The 22,136-nt window shown below is 41.0% G+C and overlaps 1 long non-coding RNA gene across 1 annotated transcript in view; it reads left to right on the forward strand.

Annotated features, from left to right (window-relative positions):
• The first annotated feature begins 2,280 nt into the window (after window positions 1–2,280).
• LOC143441670 (uncharacterized) overlaps window positions 2,281–22,136 on the forward strand; it is a 41,179-nt gene continuing 21,323 nt past the window's right edge. Inside the window, exons 1-2 of the long non-coding RNA XR_013109260.1 lie at window positions 2,281–2,399; window positions 7,812–7,954. This is a non-coding gene — a long non-coding RNA (uncharacterized LOC143441670). The remainder of the gene's footprint in view (window positions 2,400–7,811; window positions 7,955–22,136) is intronic.

The following is a 22,136-nucleotide window of genomic DNA, read 5'->3' on the forward strand; positions in this document are numbered from 1 at the left end:
GGATAGTAAAAACTTAAAACAGCCTGCAGGAAAGACTGGAGCAAGCCTCCTCAAATGTTTCTGCTGCTTCCAAATATATTCAAAACCATGAAAATAAGAACAGAGTCCTTTGAGTCCTAAACTGACATTAAGAAAATGTACATACGCACAGTTCTAAGCTTGCTGTGAGCCACGGCTAAATGAGTGGGGAGGAAGCTACTGGATAAGTTTGATGATTTGGAAGGGAAATTTTCCCAAGTAGGAAGAAAGTATCAATGGTCAGAGGCCTAAGAGGAAAAAGACAAATTTTGGCTAGGACTCTCCTCTCTGTGGTCTAGCCTTCACAGGAAAAAAAAAATCACAAGCCAGGGAAATATTAGTAAGAAGCTTCCAAGGGATGAGTAAATAGGTCTCTTTCAGAAAGAGATGCACACCATTCCTGTTGCTCGACAGGTGACAAAACAGCTTACCAGTAGGAAGAAGCAAGAGAGGCAACATTATTCCCAGGAACCACTTGGTCAGGAGCTGACACTTGCTTGTCATTAGAGAGAAAAGATGATAGGTCAGAATAGCTGCAGGAGGAGAAGGAAGGGAACCTCTTCTTGCAGTTGAGTAATGATTGATAATCATTGAAATGTCGTAAAGACATCACATTATAGCTAAATGAAGTCCTCCAAGCTTTATTCCATAACCAATTCTTATTCATGTGAAACAGTCTAATATAAATGTGAAATTGTTTTTGATAACTTCACTTCATTTTCAAAAACATAACTAAGTCTTTCCCTGGTTCTTCCAACTTATCCTAATAACTTACAGTAGATATTTGTGTGTACAGGTTGATGATTGTTACCATTTTGGAATTAGTGACTTTAAATAGTCATCCTTTATAAACAAGCCTTGACTATGTCTACTCAGGCCCCAGGGTAGCAAACCCCCACTCAGAGCTTCTGGGAATAACGCACATTTGGTGTAAGAGTGATATGGACTCAGGCACTAATGGAAGAGTATCTATTGTGTCACCCATAGGCTCTGTGGGTTTACTTTTCCCGCAAGTACAAACTATAATTTTTAATAAAATGAAGTGAGGTAGGGGATATACAAAGTGCTGACAGTGCCACACAGGGCTTCAGGATATCAGAGAAAACAAGCAAGCAAGCAAGCAAGCAAACAAACAAACCTTATCCCTGCTAATACAGGATACCACAAGTTTATTCACAATTAAAGTCTACCGGTTTAAAATCACATTGATAATCTAAACATAAAGTCATAATACAGCTTGAAAATATTTTTCAGAAATATTAGGGTGGCCAAATTTCTGCTTAAAGTAGTATTTTGGTCTCACATAGAGTGAGCAGGTTTTTCCCATACTAGGAGAGTTCTTAAAATATGGGATTTTTTTTCTGTCCTAGAATTCGGAAAGTCCCAGGCAAACCAGACTGTGTTAGTAACTGTGGCTCCACCACACAGGTATCTGGACCTTAACATTAGCTGAGACTCCCAGGGTGAGATTCTCGGGCTAGCAGCAGCAAAAGCAGCAGCAGCATCTGGTAACTTGTTAGAGATGTAATTTCTTGGAACCCAGCCCAATTGAGTCACACACTCTAGGGACTGAGCCAAGAAGTGTATTTTAATGACCTTGATGCACTGGACATGATAAAGTTTGAAATACAATGGCCAGCAATATGACATTTGTTTTTACTTTACTACAACGGTTGGGGGGGTATTGCTGGGGGTATTTGCAATGTGTTAACTAAGCAGCCTTAATTTCTTTAGGACACACAAGTTAGTACGTTTATAGCCAGGCTGTCCCTGTCATTAAAATTTTCCCAAGTTCTGCATCACAGAGTTCTGAGTCCAAGGACTGAGGAATGAGAAAAAAGATATTCTGGTTACTGGATAGTTTGGCTCGAGAAGGAAGTTGCCTCATCCTGAAAGTTTAAGGGAAGGTTGGAGTCACACAAACTGATGCTGATGAAAACTTTACCAGCTCCTCTGCTTTGGCAAGATGTTAGTCAGGCGATATAGATCCCAGACTGGAACTAGGGCAGGAAGTATAAGGCTAGGCTGGCAATCCCTCTGACAGGAAGCTCCCAGGAGCCTCCTAAGTCAGTGCCCTTTGAGTTCATCAAATAATCTCAAAATCTCTTCCTCACAGACACTCTGACTACCAAACAAAGCAAGCCAGCAGACTTTGCATAATGTATAACCATGATATAAGATTTTGAATATTTAAATTTCTAAGACATTGGATTGTTTGTACAAGTATTTCTTTTATCCCATAATGATAAAACCCTGTTCCTGCAAACTTCTCAGTACCTCCTAAGAGTTTCTCAATGAAGGGTGGCATTTATGTCAGAGGCGGAGAAAGCCAGAAGAAGTACCTGGACAATATCTTACTAAAGAATGCAAATGACTGACAGGTAAGCAGTTATCAACCTCTAGTTGTTGCCCTTGTTCCAGAGAGTTGTGAGAATATTAATAAGTGGCCGAGGTGCTATGACTTGATTGTTTTTCAGTCACTTTGATTTTTGTATATAAAAATATAACATGAGTTTATATCATCAGATTTGCCAAAATCCCAACGTGTGGCCCCCCCCCCCTACGATCTTTCCTGGATCACACTCAAAAAGTCAGCTTCCTTAGGGAAGGCCTCTCTTCTTTTTCTCTCATCACAAAGGGCTGGAGATCAAATTGTTTTCTTGTTAAATCTAAGCAAGAGAGACCCCAATGCTCTTGACAAAGTAGCTGATTTCTGCTGCAGCTGCAAACACGTGAGCTTCCCATTGTGTGATTAATATATTAGAAGTGCTATTAAAATGCTTCTGTACTATTGAAATCTTGGATAGACTTAGCTTTACAAGAAAAAAAATAGTATTTTCAATACTATGTTAATTTACATCTTATATGCGTTTGTTTGATTCTGGCAAGCTAATGCAGATAACATTACATGGTATTAAAATGGTGTATATGACTTGTTCTAGTCAGTCGGTTCAATCAGTAACCTTAAAGGTATTTGTTAACTATGTGTAAGATAACCTTCCTATAGCATCATATTATTTTCCATTATGAATGTTGAACTTCCTTTGGCTGAATAAGGTAAATCACACATCAAACACTAGAGTGAGAATTCCCAGAGCTTATTACTCTCTTTAAAAAAAATAAAAATTAGAAATGTATCTTTATTTCAAATCCCCAATTCTGATGGCAGTCTGAAAGTTATGGGATATAGCAATAACCCCCTGTGGCATCGTAAGGAGGTAACTAGTCACCTTTTTGATACTACAGCAGCTTCTTGAGCTAAATAGAATTAAAAAGGAGAAAGGTTTGTATTGACTCATAGCTTCAAAGATTTCAGTCCATGAGGAACTGTCCACATTGCTTTGTGCCTTGGCAACACAATATAGCCCAGTAGAAAACCCATGGAATAGCAACCATTCACCTCACAGGCAAGCCAGATGGTGAAAACAACTTGGACTCCCATAATTCTCTTCGACATACTGCCTACATACACCCAAACACACTCATATACCAATGATCCATTGCCATTGGTATATGACTTCCACCTCTTGACACTCAGCTACCTTACAACAGTGTGCCTGGCTCAATACCAAGTCTTTAATGCACAGATCTTTGGAAGACAATCAAATCGGAGTAAAGGTTAATACTCAGTTAAGCGACTTTCAAAGCTAAGAGTGGCAAGTGAAATTCTGGACTTCATGTCTGTCTCTTGCTTTTGTTCTATTCCACCTTTTCTGAGCAGTAAGCTAACAGAGAGAGGGACAGGCCTTATGTTTGTATCTCTTTCTAAAGAATAGAGCTGAGTTTAGAAAACAAACTTCTTAGTGGCTAGTTGTGAACAAACCAAAAGTGCAGAAGTCACCTGCTAGTGTGACCTTCCTATTAGCCAATTCTTCTTTATTGGCTCAGGGTGTAGGAAGCCCAGGGATTCATAGGAATACCTGGACTGATTTTCCTTTATTTTTCCCTTTTTTAAAATTGAGGCCAATGCAAGAAGAAAACTCAAGTTTTTTGAAGAGGACTCAGGAAACTCAACATTGAGTAAGCCCACTCTACTGAGCAAAGGCATCACTGTCATTTATATGGAAGAGTAAGGACCAAAATGACAGCTGGGACCATCATGGTTCTCTACCATTGTGGACATTGCTGTGTGATCTTGAGCTAGGAATCAATTCAAACCTCCATGGATCCATCTATGGCATCTCTGCCTTCAAGAAGCTCAGCTTGACACCTTATCACAATCCAAGACAGTGCCTTTGTGACCTCTGTGTTCATGGTCCCCTGTCAGGAAGACCTCTGTCTTGTTCTGGAAAACCATTTAAAGACAGAACCCAAAGTCAGAGTGCTTGTTTGCTAGGTTCCCTATAGAGCAACTGCAATGTCAAACAAGTATTTGTCACTTTGAGTTCTGAAATGTGTCACTCCGAAGAATAGCAAGTACTGTTGTTCTCTCGCCTGTCAGCTGTTTGGTTTTGCCTTCTTTCTCTTGAGAAGATATATTTTTATGGACCCCATGGTAAGATGTCATCATGTGGCCTCTGAAGGCTGGGCTTTCAGCTTTCTCATCAGAACAAACAGATAATGAACTCCACAAGATGCAGAGTTGCCTGCAATCTCTAGATACTTTACCCTTTCTCTCATTTCCTTAATGTGCTGCCCCAAACAGAATCCAGAACAATTAACTTTGAATGCTACAAAATTTAACTTATTCTACACATCCATTCTTCTCTTTAGCGGCTCGTTTTAAAATTCCTTGTCCCTATAAGCAAAATCATGCCATTTAAAAAGACTATGCTTCTAGAAAGTCATCATATCAGATACATTCATTGTTCCTCTAAGACAAATCGATGTATGAAGAATTTGGTGCCGGGCAGTGGTGGCGCACGCCTTTAATCTCAGCACTTGGGAGGCAGAGGCAGGCAGATTTCTGAGTTCAAGGCCAGCCTGGTCTACAGAGTGAGTTCCAGGATAGCCAGGATTACACAGAGAAACCCTGTCTCAAACAACAACAACAACAAAAAAAACCAAACAAACAACAAATAAAATAATTTGGCTATGGAGACCAGACCTCTAGAAGGCGCCAATCCTTTGAGACTTCTTATTTATATAGATCTAGTTTTCTTTTATTTGTAATACCTATGGGATATTATTTTTTAAAAATTAATAACTTTTTAACAAGGGATTACAAGTGGGAAAGATATATTTCTTTAATAAAATAACTCATACATTTGGGTTGCGAAAAAGTGACAAGAGAAGAAGAAGCTAGCAGTTTTTAAGTGCTTACTGGATGCAAGAAGATTTATATATTTTATCACATTTAACTGTTAGAGAAATTGTGTTAAAAGGTTGTTGTTATTATTATTCTCACTTAGAAGTTGAGAAAACCAGAGCTCAGAAAATCTGAGAAAGAGGATCAGAGACATATAGCTCATAATCAAAGAAACCAGGATTCAAACCCAGATTTATGTTTCCAAAATCATTCTTATTCTTTCTAGGTATGAGGGAGGCTAATTACAAACACCCCCTGCATCCCTTCATGAGTTTGAACTCAACTGAAAAATAAGACAAAGAGACATACAGATAAACACCAGAGCAGTAGTTTTCATATAAAAATAACTATAAAATATAGCTTAAGGTGTGTGCCCAAACCTACCATCCACAGGGAATTAGAAATCCATGCCTTTGGAGGTCCTTGGGACACTGCAGGGCACAGGCAGTGTCAGGGCACAGGACAAAGACAGCATGGGGAGGCTGACCAAATGAGGCAAGAGAAAATGAATACACAGGGCACAAGCTGGGGCTAGAGGAATGGAGGCAGAAAGCCAAGTGTCCTCAGTTCTGCCAAAGCGCTGCATCAGGACACTTCCTGCTTTCTTCACATCACAGGAGGAACAAAGGGAGGGGCTCTCTTCACGTCCTGCTCAGGAACCATCTAAGGAAGCTTGAGGAATAATAGAATACTGTTGTCCAAGCAAACACCGTGCCATCCAGGGCCTGCAAACTATTGCAGCTGCAGAACTACATGGGAGAGGTGGATGTTCCAGTGTTTCTTCCCCTTTCTAGGTGTGGCAGACTTGGCACTTAAAGCTCAGGGAGCTTTGAATCCCAGGAATGGTTTTGAGTGTTGGATCTACTAGCTTTAAGGCCATCAGCAAGTTTCTTAATTTCTCTAGAACTCATTTTTCTCAGTCATAGATGAAAAGAGGGAGGGGTCACCAGGACAGCATCTGACCAACAGTAGTATTTGATGCATTGGTTAGCTGTTGTCCTTGACACAGCAAGATAAACATAGCAAGAGTCACAATGTCAGTTTAACCTCTGAGACGGCATTGGTTACACTGTCCTACCACATGGAAGACAAGGAGAACAGAGACGAGGAGGAAATCAGGGAACCTTGAGTTGTGTTTGCCAAGTAAACCGATTAGGGCTGAATTATGTTCTTCAAATTTACATGTGGAAGTCTTAACCCCAAATGCACGACTTTATTTAGAAATAGGGTCCTTAAAGATGATTTAATGGAATAAAGTCATATGGTGGATCCTAATCCAGCATGTCAGAGGTCTGTAAAAGCAGGAAGAAGGAGGTGCATACACAGAGAGGGATCATGGGAAGTCACTCTAAAAAGGGCAGACATCTGTGAGTAAGGAATCCTCAGAGGAAACCCACCCTGCTCCCATCTTCTTGAGAATGTCCTAGAAAATGGCTTTTTGCTGCAGTACTTTGATATGGAGGCCTTAGCAAACCAACATCAGCATCAAAGGACCACATCTGGAACACTCTGCCAGGCAGTGCTCATCTCTCCTCCTCCCTTTTGTATTTCTCTCTTCTCTTTTCCTTTGCCTTTCTCCTCCCTTCTCCTCCCTTCTCCTCCTCTCTTCTGTCTTCTTTCTTCTTTCTCCCCTTTCCTCTTCTTCCTCCTCCTCCTCCTCCTTCTTTTCTTCATCTTTTCTCCCAGTTTGCTCCCTTCCTATGTAATTCTTTGCCTTCCCCAGGAGCATCATTCCAGAAGTGACAGACAACTGACAATCACCTTACCTAGTTCAGGAAAGCAAAGGTCCCTGATTCTTTTCTTTATCATTTCTTCAAAGTTTTTTTTTTCTTTCTGCCTGCCTGCCCACCTCCCTGGTCCACCAGGCCTGTCCATTCAGTTTGATCCCTACCACTGAGAAACAAAAACAACAGCTCCCACCCCTGCCCCCAAATCAAACATCTTATTTGATTTTTTTAGTTCAGTTAAAATAAGTATTATCACAAAATTAAATACACAGCAACCAAGTAGTAAATGTTGTTAAGGCTGCAGAGCAAGAACACTGATACACTTGATCCACTGCTGGTGGACATGTGACTCTTACAGCCATTATGATATTGTAGAGGATGGAGAGTCCTCAAAATATCCAAAACTAGAGCTGTCACATGACTTAGGGTGAATACTACTACCAGTAGTATTTGTAAAGGCTCTCTGTTCCTCACTGGGTCATGATGTCTGTAGTGCACATATTCATACTCGTGCCTGTATGAACGTGTGCCATTTTGTGGGTTCTTTCTTGTGCCCTGCTTGAGTATATGCCAGTTTTTATTTCAGAAGCATACTGTTTTAGTTACAGTATGTTTGTGATATGTTGAAAAGTCAACTATTGCTCCAGTCTTATGGTGCTGGATCCACTTGGTTTTTGTTTAGGGCACTGTACTGGGTAGCTTTGTCAACCTGACACATGCACCATCACTTGAGAAGGGAGTTTCAGTGAGGAACTCCCTAGGTCAAGCTGCCCTGAAGGCAGCCTTGTGAGAGATTTTCATCTTCTGTTCATGGACAGGGCCCTGGACCTGTTGCAAAGGAGACATGGAGCTGAGCACTGGAGAGCATGCATCCACTCCCTCTGTTTTGACATGGACACGAGCTGATTCTTCACGTTCCTGTCACATTGATTTCCCACAACAATGCACCGTTACTTGGAGGGTGAGCCACAGAAGCCCTTTCTCCCTTAGGCTGTTTTTATCAGAATGTTTATTACAGCACAGAAAAAGACAGTCATTTTAGCTATTCTGGGTTTGGGGTTTGTTTGTTGGTTTTGTGAGTCCATATGGGTTTTAAGATTGATTTTTCTAGTTCTGACAAGAAAAATCATTAATATCTTGATGATCGTTGTGTTGAACTTGCATATCACTTCAGTAGTATGGTTAACAATAGTGATTCTTCTGATGCATTCATGGAAGAGAGGGAATGAGAGAGGGGTGTCTTTGTTTTGTTTTTTATTGGATATTATATTTACATTTAAGATGTAATCCACTTTCCCCATTCCCTCACCACCCAGGAATCCCCTATCCCATCCCCCCTCCTCCTGCTTCTATGAGGATGTGCTCCAACCCACCCCCCACTCCCACCTCCCCACCCACAAATTCCCCCACACTGGGGCATCCAGCCTTCACTGGACCAAGGACTTCCTCTCCCACCTATGCCCGACAATGCCATCCTCCCCTACATATACAGCTGGAGCCATGGGTCCCTCCCTATGTGCTCCCAGGCTGGTGCTTTAGACCCTGGGAGCTCTGGTTGGTTGGTATTGTTGCTCTCCTCATGGGGCCTCAAACCCTTTCAGCTCCTTCAGTCTTCTCTCTCACTCCTTCATTGGGAACCCCATGATCGTTTCAGTGGTTAGCTGTGAGCATCCCCCTCGGTATATGTCAGGCTCTGGCAGACCTCTAAGGAGACAGCTTTATCAGGCTCCTGTCAGCATGCACTTCCTGACATCCACATCAGTGTCTACCTTTGGTGACTGCACATGGGATGGATACCAGGTGGAACAGTCTCCAGATGACTGAGAGGGAGTGTCTTAGTTAAGGTTTTACTGCTGTGAACAGACATCATGGCCAAGGCAACTCTCATAAGGACAACGTTTAATTGGCTTACAGATTCAGAGGTTCAGTTCATTATCATCAAGGCAGGAAGCAGGCAGGCTTGGTTCAGGCAGAGCTGAGAGTTCTACATCTTCATCTGAAGTTTGCTAGTGAAAGACTGACTTCCAGGCAACAAGGACTAGGGTATTAAAGCTCACAACCACAGTAACACACCTACTCCAACAAAGCCATACCTCCTAATAGTGCCATTGCCTTGGCCCAAGCATATATAAACCATCACAGGGGGAGAGGGAGGGAGGGAGGGAGGGAAGGAGGGAAAGAATATTGTCTGTGTCATCTATAATGTCTTTCAATGTGTTTTATAATTTTTGCTATATCAAACTTCCAGTTTCCTAGCTAATTTTGTCTATAAATAGTTTGAATTTGGGTCTGGAGTGATGGCTATGTTTCATAGTGTGTGGTACTCTTCCAGAGGATGAGAGTGTAGTTTCCAATGCCCATATCAGGCAGCTTACAACAGCCAGCAATGTCTCTGGGATCTGGCATCTCTGGTCTCCAAGGGTACCTGCACTCACATTCACACCCCCCAACACACATATACAACACACACACACACACACACACACATTCATAGTTTAAAATAAAAAATTTTTAAATGTTTTGGGCTTTTCTGGTAACTTGATAATGAAATTGCTTTTTTAATTTCTATGTCATTAATTCATTATTATACAAAAATGTTATCATTATCTATGGGTTTATTTTGTACCCTATAACTTCACTGAATTCATTAGTTTTTACAGTCCTTTTTATGGCATCTCTGAATTTTGCTGTGTAGGCGTCATTTGATCTGCAAACATGGATGACTTGAATACTTTCTTTCAGTTGGATGCCTGATGTGATATGGCCATCCTGGGCTTGCTCCCTGTCTCAGAGAAAGCAAGGCCAGCTCTTCCCTGAGCCGTATCGTATTGATTGTGGGTTGTCAGGTATAGATTTAGTATGTTCTTTCTATAATAATTTTGTTGGGAGCTTTTAACATGATGGAATTCTTGAAGGATCAGAAAAGGACTATTTCTCCAGGGAAAACCAAATAACATTTCTCTAAGGAAAAACAAATAAAAAATACTGAAACAAGTCTTGGGACCATTTTTTATCAGTTTTAAGAATGCAGGGAAGGAGAGGAAAAAGAGCCTTCCCTGTGCCACGGTAGCACAGGGGACACCGTGATGAGTAGACACTGTCACCTCTAGATTTCAGTTTGAGTCCTGTCCACAAGTTATTACTTTTCTGATAGCCTCGAGGGGTTTAATCTGGAAAATTCTATGTGAGGAGATATTAACTTGGAAATAATTTTTTGGTTTTTCAGAACTAGAGAAAATGTTTAACAGCTACTATTTCATTGCTCAATTTATGTCTTGGGCCAGCTAAGCTATGTGTAAGAGAAGATGTTTTTTAATTTCTCACTGGCCAGCATTAGAATTCTTTAGACACAAAGTGGAAAAAACGCCCAACTGCCATATTCCTGTTGTCATGTGGCAGCACAACTCCTCATGGTAGCAGAATGTGGGGTCCCTGACTTAGTGAATCTCTTGTGTTTAGGAAAATCATTTATGAATATTAAAGTTGGCCATCTAAAAATACCCAATATAAACAACTTAAGAGGAGAAAGATCTATTTTAGCTCAGGGTTCCACTGGTGAGGTAGACGACTGTGGTGGTAAAAGCATATGACAGAAGCTTATTTACAGGAAGCAGAAAGAGAATGAGGAAGTAGAGACAAGTTACAAGCCATCCAAGGCACACCCCAGTGATATATTTCCTCCAAGTAGGCCCTGCATCCTAAGTTTCCCTCATTCCCCCAGATAGCATCACTAGCTAGGGCATGTGAATCCATGACGGACATTTCATGATCAAAATTCAAATCATAACAATGAGCAAAGACAGGCCTCCAGGCTTTTTAGAAAATCATACATTGCTTGATGTTTTTAGAGCTAGAAACGTGGCAAAGGACAGGGAGCTGTTACTATGTAATTCCCTGCAAATAGTGGAAGAAAAGGACAAAACTAACATTTAGTTCACACTAAGTACTTTGTATATTTTATCTAAGTTGTTCTATTTAAAAGATTTTAAAGGACTGGAGAGATGGCTCAGTGGTTAAAAGCACTGACTGCTCTTCCAGAGGTCCTGAGTTCAATTCCCAGCACCCACATGGTGGCTCACAAATATCTGTAATGGGATCTGATGCCCTCTTCCGGTGTGTCTGACACACCAGTGTACTCATATACATACAATAAATAAAATCTTTAAAAGATGACTATTCTAAAAAATAAATTTTAATTTTTTAAATTCATGTATATGCGTGTATCTCTGTATTAGTATGTGCATGTCCATGAGGGTGCCATAGAGGCCAGATGAAATGCCTGTTCCTCAGAACTGAAGTTATAGAAAGTTGTGAGCTTCCTGATGTGGGTGCTAGGACTAGAACTCAGGTATTCAAAAAGAGAAGCACACGATTGTAACGCCTGAGCCATCTCTGCAGCCTCCTGAGCTGATATTTAGAATTACTTTATAGGATGGACATTTTAATCTGTATTTTAAAACGAGACCAACCCAACCCATAGCATTTTATGAAAACATAACAGTCAAAGGCCAGAAAGTAATTGAGCCAGAATAAGAATAAGTCTTAGGCACGTGTGTTTCCCAGAATACTATGGTGTTCCTCAAGGCAGAGCAGAGTCTTGGCTCATCTTTTGAGTTTAAGTTTCCCAAATGGACATTTTTCTATAATTCAAACCAAATGTCTTTCTATTTCCACTCACAAATATTTCTATTACCATGGTTGAAGAATTTTCAAAATTATTGGCTAGGTATAGGGATGGTCTTGTGTTTCCACGCTCTGGAACAGTTGAAAATATTAATGTTGTGCTGGGACATCTCCCTTTCAGCTTCCATACAAAGACTATTCTTTAATTGGAAGTTCCACTGTACACTGCAAAGCTCCTATCAAGTGCACCAAGCTTGCAAATTCCTCAAAGTAATAGTAGTTCACATGAAGCAAGTTGGTCCATCTCCAATGGCTGTGTTCTAGTTCCTCTAACCCGCAGGTTTCTATCACTACCCACAGTTCAGCAGTGAAAACTCTGGAATGTGACAGTCTGGAATGTGTTCACTTTCCTTTAGCCACACTCAAGCATGTATTAGCTTCCTACGGCTGCTATAACAAGCTGCCCCAGACTGTGTGATTTAAAACAGTATAAATCTGCCCTCTCCGTGCTCTGTGAACAAGAGGTCTAAAGTCACTTGCTCCTCCTGAGGTTTCTAAATGCAAATTTCCCCTTTTCTCCTGGTCTTAGTGACTCCAGCTTTCTTTGGGCCCCCATTACTTTTGTCTCTTCCTCTTGTCACAAGCCATCCTCTCTGAATCCTGCTCTTTCTTCTTGTGGAAGACCAGTCATCTGAGGTAGGCATTTGTTAGCCAGGTGTGCTCCCCCCCAACTACATCTTCAAAGACAATGTTTCCCAAATAGGGCCACACTGTGAGTATTTGAGAAAGTTTGAGTTGGAGGCAGAAAGAAAATCACCTTATTGACTTTCTTTCTTCCAAAGCACAGTTTAGTCCTGGTGGCAGGACTGAAAGCATCAACTGCCTATTTGTCTATTCCAAACTGCCTCCAACCCTGAAAGCCACAGATAGGAAACGTGCACCTTGCTGTGGGAATGACAATGGAGCATTTTCTAAGTAATTGACTTAACTTGCTTGGAAGGGCAGAACATAGTTTATAAAATCTGATGTATGGGTCATTATACTTTAGCACAATAGAAAAAAATAACCCAAAGATGTAGAAAATAAAGCAGAAGATTGATATGGCAGTCAAAGAATAACACATCAGCCTGAGAGGATAGAAACAGCTTTCTAAAAACTGCCTTTACAAAAATAATCATGAATTGTAAGTGGTACTGGCCAAAACACGGCTCTTGTAATCCATCATAAAACTGATTCTTTTTTCAAATTGAAATGAATCAAAGAATTGAGATGACTTAAAAGAAAGAGTTTTTGAAAACTCAGTTGCAGCTAAACTATATCAGAGCCACCCACCCTCGTACAGAAATGCCAACAGAAATTCTGGCAAGCTGGACAATACATTTCTCAGCTCAGTATCAGGGCTTTTTTTTTTTTTTTTCTGTGATATATAACGGCTGAGTTGAATTGGAGGGAAAGCAAGAATACTTTTAGTATCCATTCCTTGGCCAAACCAGATTTTTCAGCACAAAATAGCAGTCATGATAGCTGGGAAGCAGCCTGGGAGGACCAATCTAAGTACTTTTGTTTATGCCACTGAGATGCCTGTCATTAGGACAGCCTTCCAGAGAGCACTTCATGAGTCCTTTGCACCCAGAAAAGTAGGCTGACTACACTGGGAACATCTAGAAAACCTCTCTCTCTCTCTCTCTCTCTCTCTCTCTCTCTCTCTCTCTCTCTCTCTCTCTCTCTCTTTCTCTCTCTCTCTCTCCCTTCCCCTTCCCTTCCCCTCCCCTTCCCCTTCCCTTCCTCTTTCCCTCCCCTCCTCTTTCTCCTTCCCTTCCCCTCCCTTCTTCTTCCCCCCTTCCTCTTCCCCTCCCCTCCCCTTTCTCCTTCCCCTCCCTTCCCCCTCTCCTTCCCCTCCCCTCCCCTTTCTCCTTCCCTTTCCCTCCTCCTCTCCTTCCCCTTCCCCTTCCCCTCCCCTCCTTCCTCCTCTCCCTCCCCTTCCCTTTTCCTTCCCCTCTCCTTCTCCCTCTCCCTCTCCTCTTCTCTTATATAGGTGTAAAGACTCAAGGTACAGAGGGAGTCCTGGCAGAACTTTGCCCTCTTGAAAATCTCTAGATTTAAAAGCAGGTGAAGTGTTGCTAAAGCATGTGGTAACCAAAAGTATGAAGACTGCTTTAAAGGCTTACAAGTTTCAGGACCATTTGAGTTTGTTCAGTAAGTATCTAAAGAAGCACCACATATTAGTTCCCATTCAGACCTAAGAACCAAACAGACGTAGGAGTCCTTAAAATAAAGAGTAAAGAGCTTAATCTCTCCATGCCATTGCATCCAGAGAGGAGCAATCATGGCAGGCATCTCACAACTGCCCATGACTGCAGCTCCGGGGAACCCAACACCTGCTTCTGTCCTCCATGGGCACAAACTCACACAGAGATATACACATACTCAAAAGTAAAGAGAAGAAAGAAGTAAATTTTAAATGCCATGTAAAATCAAGCCTTTCCTCTCAGTAAGATTTATACAGCATAATGTTTAGATAAAATGCTGAGAGTTTGTGGCCCTAGTGTGCAGAGCTTCTCGGCTCCTGTGTAATGGGAAGAGCAATGGATCCAGAGCTGGCAGAGCTGAACTGGAGCCAGGATCCTGTCACTACAAACCAGCCCAGCCTCTCTGCAGAATCCTAGTTCTCTACCTTCGTCTAACCTGACAAGTGAGCCTCCAGGGGAGAGGGTGGATAGTCAGTAGACACAAACAGATGAAGAAGATGCTGGACAAAAAGAGACAAAATAAGAAGCAGAGTGGAAGAAAACAGAGAGTGGGTTAAGGACTCTTCTTCTGCCTGGCTACATACGCATAGGCAGTGGTTGGGTCCTTGAAGCTGCTTAGAACACTCAGGGCTGACTGTCACCTAACCTTGTAAGAACTGGGTTCTCCTAAGTGGCCAGTGTGGGAGTCAGAACGAAAACAGGAGAATTGTTGACATGGCTTTAGAAAATGGAGTGGAAAGCAAGAAACAACCATAGGATAATACAAGAAAGGTTTTTCAGGGTGAAAGAAAGAAGAAATCAAATGAAAGGGCCCCTGTAATGCATAGCAGTGTTTGAGAAGACAAAGAAGCTCATAACATACAGAAATCTCATGTTATTTATGATATATATCATATAATAATGTAAGTATGTATATTTTTTCCAGAAAATACAGGCTTGCCTCCCCCAAACCACATTGGTGGCTCACAATCATCAGTTACTCCAGTTCCAGGAAATCTGGTACCCTTTTCTGACCTCCATGGGCACCAGACACGAGTGTGGTGCACATACACGTATATAGGCAAAACATTCGTGCACAAAAATTAACAAATCTAAAAAAAATATTTAATAAACACCTCTGAATTGGCAAAGTATACCCCTGGCATGTCAATGATAGCATTTCAACAGACAAGGAGGTCACAAGACCTCTGATGCCACAAAAAGACCAACCCCTTGATAAATCCATAATTCTATGACATTATTGATAAGTAATGAAGGGTGACAGAGCCTGTTTGGAGAAAGGAATCACTGGGGGCATCTTACTCTGGTCCTTTCCTGCATTTCCCCAGTTTGTCCCTTGCCTGGCCCGAAGCCACACCCTTCCATTGCTGGGTCACTGATCATGGTCTCTGCCACACCCTTCCCCTGCTGGGTCGCTGAGCTCAAGCACATGGCCAAGCAACTGTAGACCAAACACTCTGCAGCCAACAAGTCAATAAATCTTTACTTTCCTGAGTCAGGCATTTAGCCACAGAAATTAAAATAAAAAAGCAATTAAAATGTCAATGAAAAATCATACAGGGATAAGTTGAAAAGTAAGATAAAAGACAAAATAAACAACAACAAAAAGAAAATGATTGCCTCTAAGGAAGAGAAATGGGTGAGGAAACTGCTGATTGTTTTAGCTTTCATTGGAGACTTTGTAGCGATATTTGAGTTTTTAGCTTATCTACATAATAGTATGCAAAATATAAAAATTAAATGTAAGTACATTGTATATTTGTGAAACTAAAAAACACACTAGTAGCCCACGAGAGAACTTAGACAAGGTCTAAGAGGTAAACACTTCATCCTCTTTTTACATTGGAGGAAAGTGATGCCCAGAGACTCTGCCAATGGTACAGTTCTAATGGTAGGGTAGATCCAGGTCGATTTCCTATCTCAGGCCCCCTCACAACATACTCCTACTTTTCACTAGCTTTTAGCTTAGCATTTTCAATAATACCATCTGTACATGGTACCTTAAAGTTTCTCACTAGAAGAATAATATCCTTCATTATGTACGACTGAGCTAAATAAATGAAGCCACAGACAGTCTCAGGTCTCCACTGTACCCTTGGCTGGGTGACACACTGAGAAACCTTCAGGTGAATGGCTTTGAAATCGTAGTGCTTTTCGTAATGGATAAATGCTTCTCATTAGATCACCCAAGACACAAGGGGCTGATCATATCACTTAATAAATGTTCTCAATTTGCTTCGGTACACCTGGGAAATAAGAGTCCTATTTGCTGCCAAGACACGATTACATTAAGCCTTAATGATGTACCTGTCACAGGGTTAGACAAGAATATTATAGTTGAGTGTCATCTGTAGTATGGGGTGTTCCTTGATTTACCCTTCTGTGAGCCTGAGGAATGTCAATGAGTTCCGTTTCCCTCTACCATTCTGTGTGGTAGCTGGTTAATACTGCCCTAGCCCATGGCATGAGGCAACACTACTTCTTCCTTGTGACCATATATGTTTGTGCCCTTTGGCTCTGCCCTTTGGCTCCTGGGGAGGTCATTACTATCTTTGTCTGTATTATGCAGAACTTAATGGCGGCTCTTACTAAATAAAACCTAATGACATCTAAATTGAAACTTGATTAAGGTAGGATGATTAGTGGCTACCTAGTATGGAAGTTCAAGAGAAGAAAATGTCAAAACTTTTGTTAAACAAATTAGGGACAATGTAGACGGAATCTGTAGGTGCCCTACCAATTTGATCTTTCTTATCTGGTCTTTGGTTGGATAGCTCCCTGACTTCTGTTACCCCCCCCCCCAAAAAAAAAGAAAGAAAAAAAAAAGACTAATCTACGACTTTAATGATATCTGTAGAGGTATTTATAGCCCCCAAACATAAAGAAATTATCCATGAAGGCATTCCATGCAGCATGCCTTAATTAACTTCATTTTGGTGGAAATAGAGATTTGTTTTATGACAAGCACTAGTCAATTTCCAAGAGAAAGAAAATAATAAAAAGTGCCTTCCTCTTGCCTTACAATTCATTTTTTTTTTTCTGTTTCTGACAAATTGTATCTTACCTCCCATTCCACGGGAAACCCCTTCCCAGGCTTTCAAAGATTCATATAATATTATCAGTAGATAATACTCTTATCACAGCTCCTGATTGAATGCCATACTTCCTTCTCCTCTCTGGGTCACAAGTGGAACATATCTAGTAGAAAAATAAAGATATCAATTAAATTTCCAACGGAGTGACTCCACGCAGCGTTCTCCTTGCCCGTGTCTAGCAGCTCTGTGACATCCCTTTTAGAAATCTCAAAAGATCGGGGCTAAAGAGACGACTGAGCAGCTGAGAATGCTGACTGTCCTTGCAGAGGACTTGAGTTTTGTGTCCAGTACCCATAAGAGGCAACTCACAGCTGCCTGGAACTCCAGCTGTTGGCATTTCGTCTAGGCTCGGCCCCACCATTATCTGGCAACAGCCAGGTGTGCCTGGGGATGCTTGCCCCCTCCTCTCTCTCTTGCTCTTCCTCTACTCCTCTACATGCCCCCCTCTTTGCCTTTTTCTCAACTCCCCTCCTCGTGCCCTGAATAAACTCTGTTGTATACTATATCCTTGTGTGGGTGTAGCTGGTACCTCAGGGGGAAGGGATGCCTCAGCATGGGCCTGCAGAGGCACCCCCTTTCCCCACACCGAACTGTACCTCCACCAAACATATCCCTACCTCCCCTATCTTTTTCTAAAACACAACACCAGCTTCAGGTGATCTAATGTCCCCTTCTGGCCTATGTGCATGTGCCATGCCCCAACATAGACATGTATGCAAACACATAAGTAAAAACTAAAATAATTAATTTTTTTTTTTTAAAAAAATTGTTTTCATTAAGCAATTCCAGAGAAAGAGCTAACTCACTCAAAGAGCAGGAGTGTGAACTGGCTCCATAACCCTTCCCTTTTCAAAAACCATTATCTTTATTTATATCCAAAACATTTTATGAGTGTTAATTTGTTCTCTATTAAATTGGCACATCTCATAAAATTTCCAGAAAGAAATTTTAATTGATTATTATTATTTCTAATTATTATGTTTACTACTTTGAAAATCATACTGTACTTTCTATAGAGAAACACAACACATCCTTTTGGAATCTCAGTCATCTATTGAGAACAGTCCATGGAGTCTACTGGGTTTTCTGTGATATTCTAGCGAAGAAGTCACCACACATACAGCCATGTTGTCACCATTTCATCTCCACAAGTAAAATTTTGACAATTTATCTAGGTTTATTTGTTGCTTAGAGATTGACCCATGCCAATCAAATTAATAAAATACTAATGTACAAGCCAGATACACACATTTCTGGGAAGAAGAATGTATCTGATACTGTTAATCTTCCCTGAATTCTAGACACCCAGGAAGTAAAGATGTCTAACAGCTGAGAGTGGAATAGAAGGGTGACAGAGAAAACAGGCTAGAGACCATTCTCAGTGAGATACCCAGAGATAAGAGCATTCCCCAGAGATGGAAAATCTCATGAACCTGGTCCAGTCTTTCTGCATTTTTAAGCTGATTCTGTTACTTTCCAGCACTGAGCTCTTAGGGGACACATGTCACCTTTCTGGGCCTCCGGAAAATAGCAGCATCTACTTTTCACGTGGTTATGTTTGAAGAAAGATAATGAATAAACTAGGCATTATATCAGACATAATCAATACATAATACTCACAGAAAAAAAAAACATTTTAGGCTTTTATTGATTGGTTGATTGAGGTTTAAGCACAGCAAGTCCTCTCCCATGGAACTATCAGTAAACCTCCAGCCCTATAGACAACTCTCTCTTTCCTTTACCCACTTCCCCTTTCTCTTCCTTCTGTTTTTAATCAACTGCATACATCTTGCATATGCTAAAAATGAGAGCTGAAAATGCATCTTGAGAGAGATTCAGCGTTGCCCTGAGTCTGTGATTGGAAAGTTTTGCAGAAATGGCATTACGCTCTGGATCTTATTCTGTTTCATACATTTTTGTGCTACTATATGATAATTTCATTCACGTCAACCACTGCATAGTACCCTGCTAGGTGCATAAGTCATCACTTATGTATCTGTTCACTCGGACACAGGCGGCTTCTGCCATGTCACTATTTACCACACAATCCAGCTATAATCTAATGTAAGCACTGTCCCATACAGAGGCTTTTCTTGAGCACACATAGAGATGGAATTGTTTAATCATAACATGTCCACATGGCAGACTCAGAGAGATAAAGCAAACTTTATATCCTTTTACACTGGAGAAGGGACAGTAATGGGATTGGAGATGAACACCAAGGGGAACAACAGAAAGGAGCCCTCAGAAGCATGCTGCAGCTGTGCCTTTAACCAGAGAGTATGGCCAGCTTAAGGTTGCTTTCCAAGAATGAGTTCTGGAGCTCTTGCCTGATATATGTAAGACTCTGCATTTGATGTATAAAAAGGTAAAGAAATGAAGAAAAACGAAGAGGGGGAGGAAGGGAGGGAGATGAAAAGAGAAAAAAAGGAGAGGGAGAGAGGATACAAGGTTTGTATTAACACCTCACCTAGCACACTGACTTGGTGCTCCCCTTTGGGCTCTGCAGATAGTGTGTTGGCTTCATAGTGCCCTGCCAAAGATGCAGGAGAAAGTCCTTAGACTTTCCTCTTTGTCGGAGGACGTTTAAAATCCTCAAGACTCGGGCTCTCTGAGAACAATGCACACTGCTCGTCTGCATTGATGGCCTGTGAAATTTTAACTACACATCTTTCTGTCGATCATCTCTGGAGAATGTTGTACTTAACATCTCCCCAGGCCTGACTATAGTTGATTCTTAATTATCCTGTAAGATTTCTCATAAAGAGGACTCTTCTGTTGGTTCTCACCATTTAATCTAGGCCAATAATAAAAGGTCTTTTCACTCAGAAAGCAGTGTAAAAAAAAAAACATGTCAAAAAGACTTCTGTGTTCATTTAAATTTACTCTTACAAATGGACACAGCTTCTTTTACTATTATCTATTCTGTGCACTGTGTATTGATTGTATGTGTATATGACATGTGTGGGGTGGGGGGGCTTATACAAGTAACACGGCATGCATGTGGGGGCAGTGGACAATCTCAAGTTTTGTGTGTGTGTGTGTGTGTGTGTGTAGGCTTATACAAGTAACACGGCATGCATGTGGGGGCAGTGGACAATCTCAAGCTTTGGTTGGTCCTCACCTTCCACCTCATTTGAGATGGGCTTTCTGTTGCTCCTGGCTTCATATGCCAGGCTTGCTGACCCATGAGATTCCATGAATTCTCCATCCCTGTCTTCATCTTACCACAAGGACAATGGGATTACAGAGGATGCTGCATCAAGCTTTTCACTTGGGCTCCAGGGACTCAGACTCAGCACCGAATACTCTCATGGCAAGCCCTTTGCTTGCTGAACCTCCCTTTCTTTTTTAAAGAGAAAAACAATAAAAGGAGTCTGTTCCAAAAAGATTGAAATAACTGAACTTTTCATTTTCAAATAGCATTATTTTGTAGACTCAGTGCTAAAAGAGAACTGCAATTTTAAAACTTTTCGACAAGTCAGGAAGAGCTGGGGAAGTTAAATAACTTTCTTCATAATTAACAAATAAAAGTAACATGAAAGAGAACAATTTTCTTCAAGACTGTCCACGTCTCTAGTTCTTTTAGAATATAATAGAGAAGTTGATTAAATTGGTTCATTTTGCAAAAGCCATTGTAAAATTAATTCACTGGTATTTTTGCTACTGCATGTCACTGTAATAATTTTACTATTTATAATGGAAAGACATGTTTAAAAAACACATTTACTTTCATTTCATCCACTTGGGTCCCCTGATGTTTTTCTGGTTTTTTTTTCTTATTATCTTCACTGTGCCCAATATACAATCATTCTTCAGGTTGACTCGTGTATGTTCTGTTTATAATACTTAACTTGCACATTCAGTCTTAGACCTTCTGCTAAAATTCCAATGATCTCAGCGTACTCTAGATAACAAACTGTAGAATGTAGGTTACAAAGGATTAATTTTATTTCTAACTATCATTTGTACTCATCTGTCTTTAATCAAGAGAAACAGCCCTTTATTTGTGAAACCTTCTGAGAGTTAAATATACACACATGAAAGCGGAAGGGAAAGACTGAGAACCATCATTTGTGATTAAGTTCTAGCTTTTAATCCTGCTGTTGGAAATTGCCCAGAAAACCCAGTCCTTAGAGCTTTGCCCCCTCAACTCTAATTAGATATACATACATTCAATTAGGCATCCGGAAGTTTTGCCTCCTAAACTAGGAGACTTCCCAGCTTGGAATACACTGTAAGGGAGCATTTGACACATAGATCATACTGGCACCTCTTCTAGCTAAGAGGCAACTGCATCACAAACCAACCAGTTAATGATACACCCCCCTCTGCTGTGTGTGCCTCTATATATCTGGTCATTTGCAATTGAGGCATAACCTCATTTTCTGAGTCAAACCCACCCTGATCTTTTTTGCTGAGGCCAGACAAGCAATTTGTAAAAGTACCTGTCATGAGCCGTCATGGATCCTGTGGGCTACAAAGGGTGCATGATCCGAATCTTAGTTCACGAAGTCTAAACTGTACTTTGCTTTCTGTCTCTTGTCACAACATAAAACCAAGAACACTGTCCAGAGTGCGTTAGTTCACCTGTCTCCTCTTAAAGGTTGCCTCTGCCTCAATCCTGACAAATAAGGTCACACTTTGTACCCAAGATGTCATAATAGTATATTGAAAGACTAGGATTTGACCTAAAAATCCACATTGAATTCCAGCCGTTCTGGTGACAGGCGGGCCAAGACAGATTTTCATTTGCTTGACCAAGAGCCCAACCCTGCAATTCTGTAGTGTTTTTATTCTAAGCAAAGCACTGATAATCACCAATGGGTGACTACTGCTCTGCTTTGGGTCATCTGTCCTTATAGATAAGTACCAATGCCATGAAACTGTGAACTGACTCAGTGACAATGGCCATTGTCCCACTGTGTCAGGCAATGGGTTTTCTGCACATGGAAGCATTTCACGTTCTCCAAACAATACTATATTAACTCCAGAAGTTTAAAGATTAGGCCATGGCTTCATTATCTCTAGTTCTTAGCTGTTACCCCGAGGAACAGAACGCCTAGGAAACGTGTCAATCATGATTGGGGCTTATGAACATTCAGAAAGGATAAAAGGTCACATGGGTTTGGAGGTTTGGGCATATTATCTGGCCTTTGTGGTATTGTTCTTTCAG

The sequence above is a fragment of the Arvicanthis niloticus genome, chromosome 3 (assembly GCF_011762505.2).
Source record: "Arvicanthis niloticus isolate mArvNil1 chromosome 3, mArvNil1.pat.X, whole genome shotgun sequence".
In the NCBI taxonomy this organism is placed as follows: Eukaryota; Metazoa; Chordata; class Mammalia; order Rodentia; family Muridae; genus Arvicanthis; species Arvicanthis niloticus.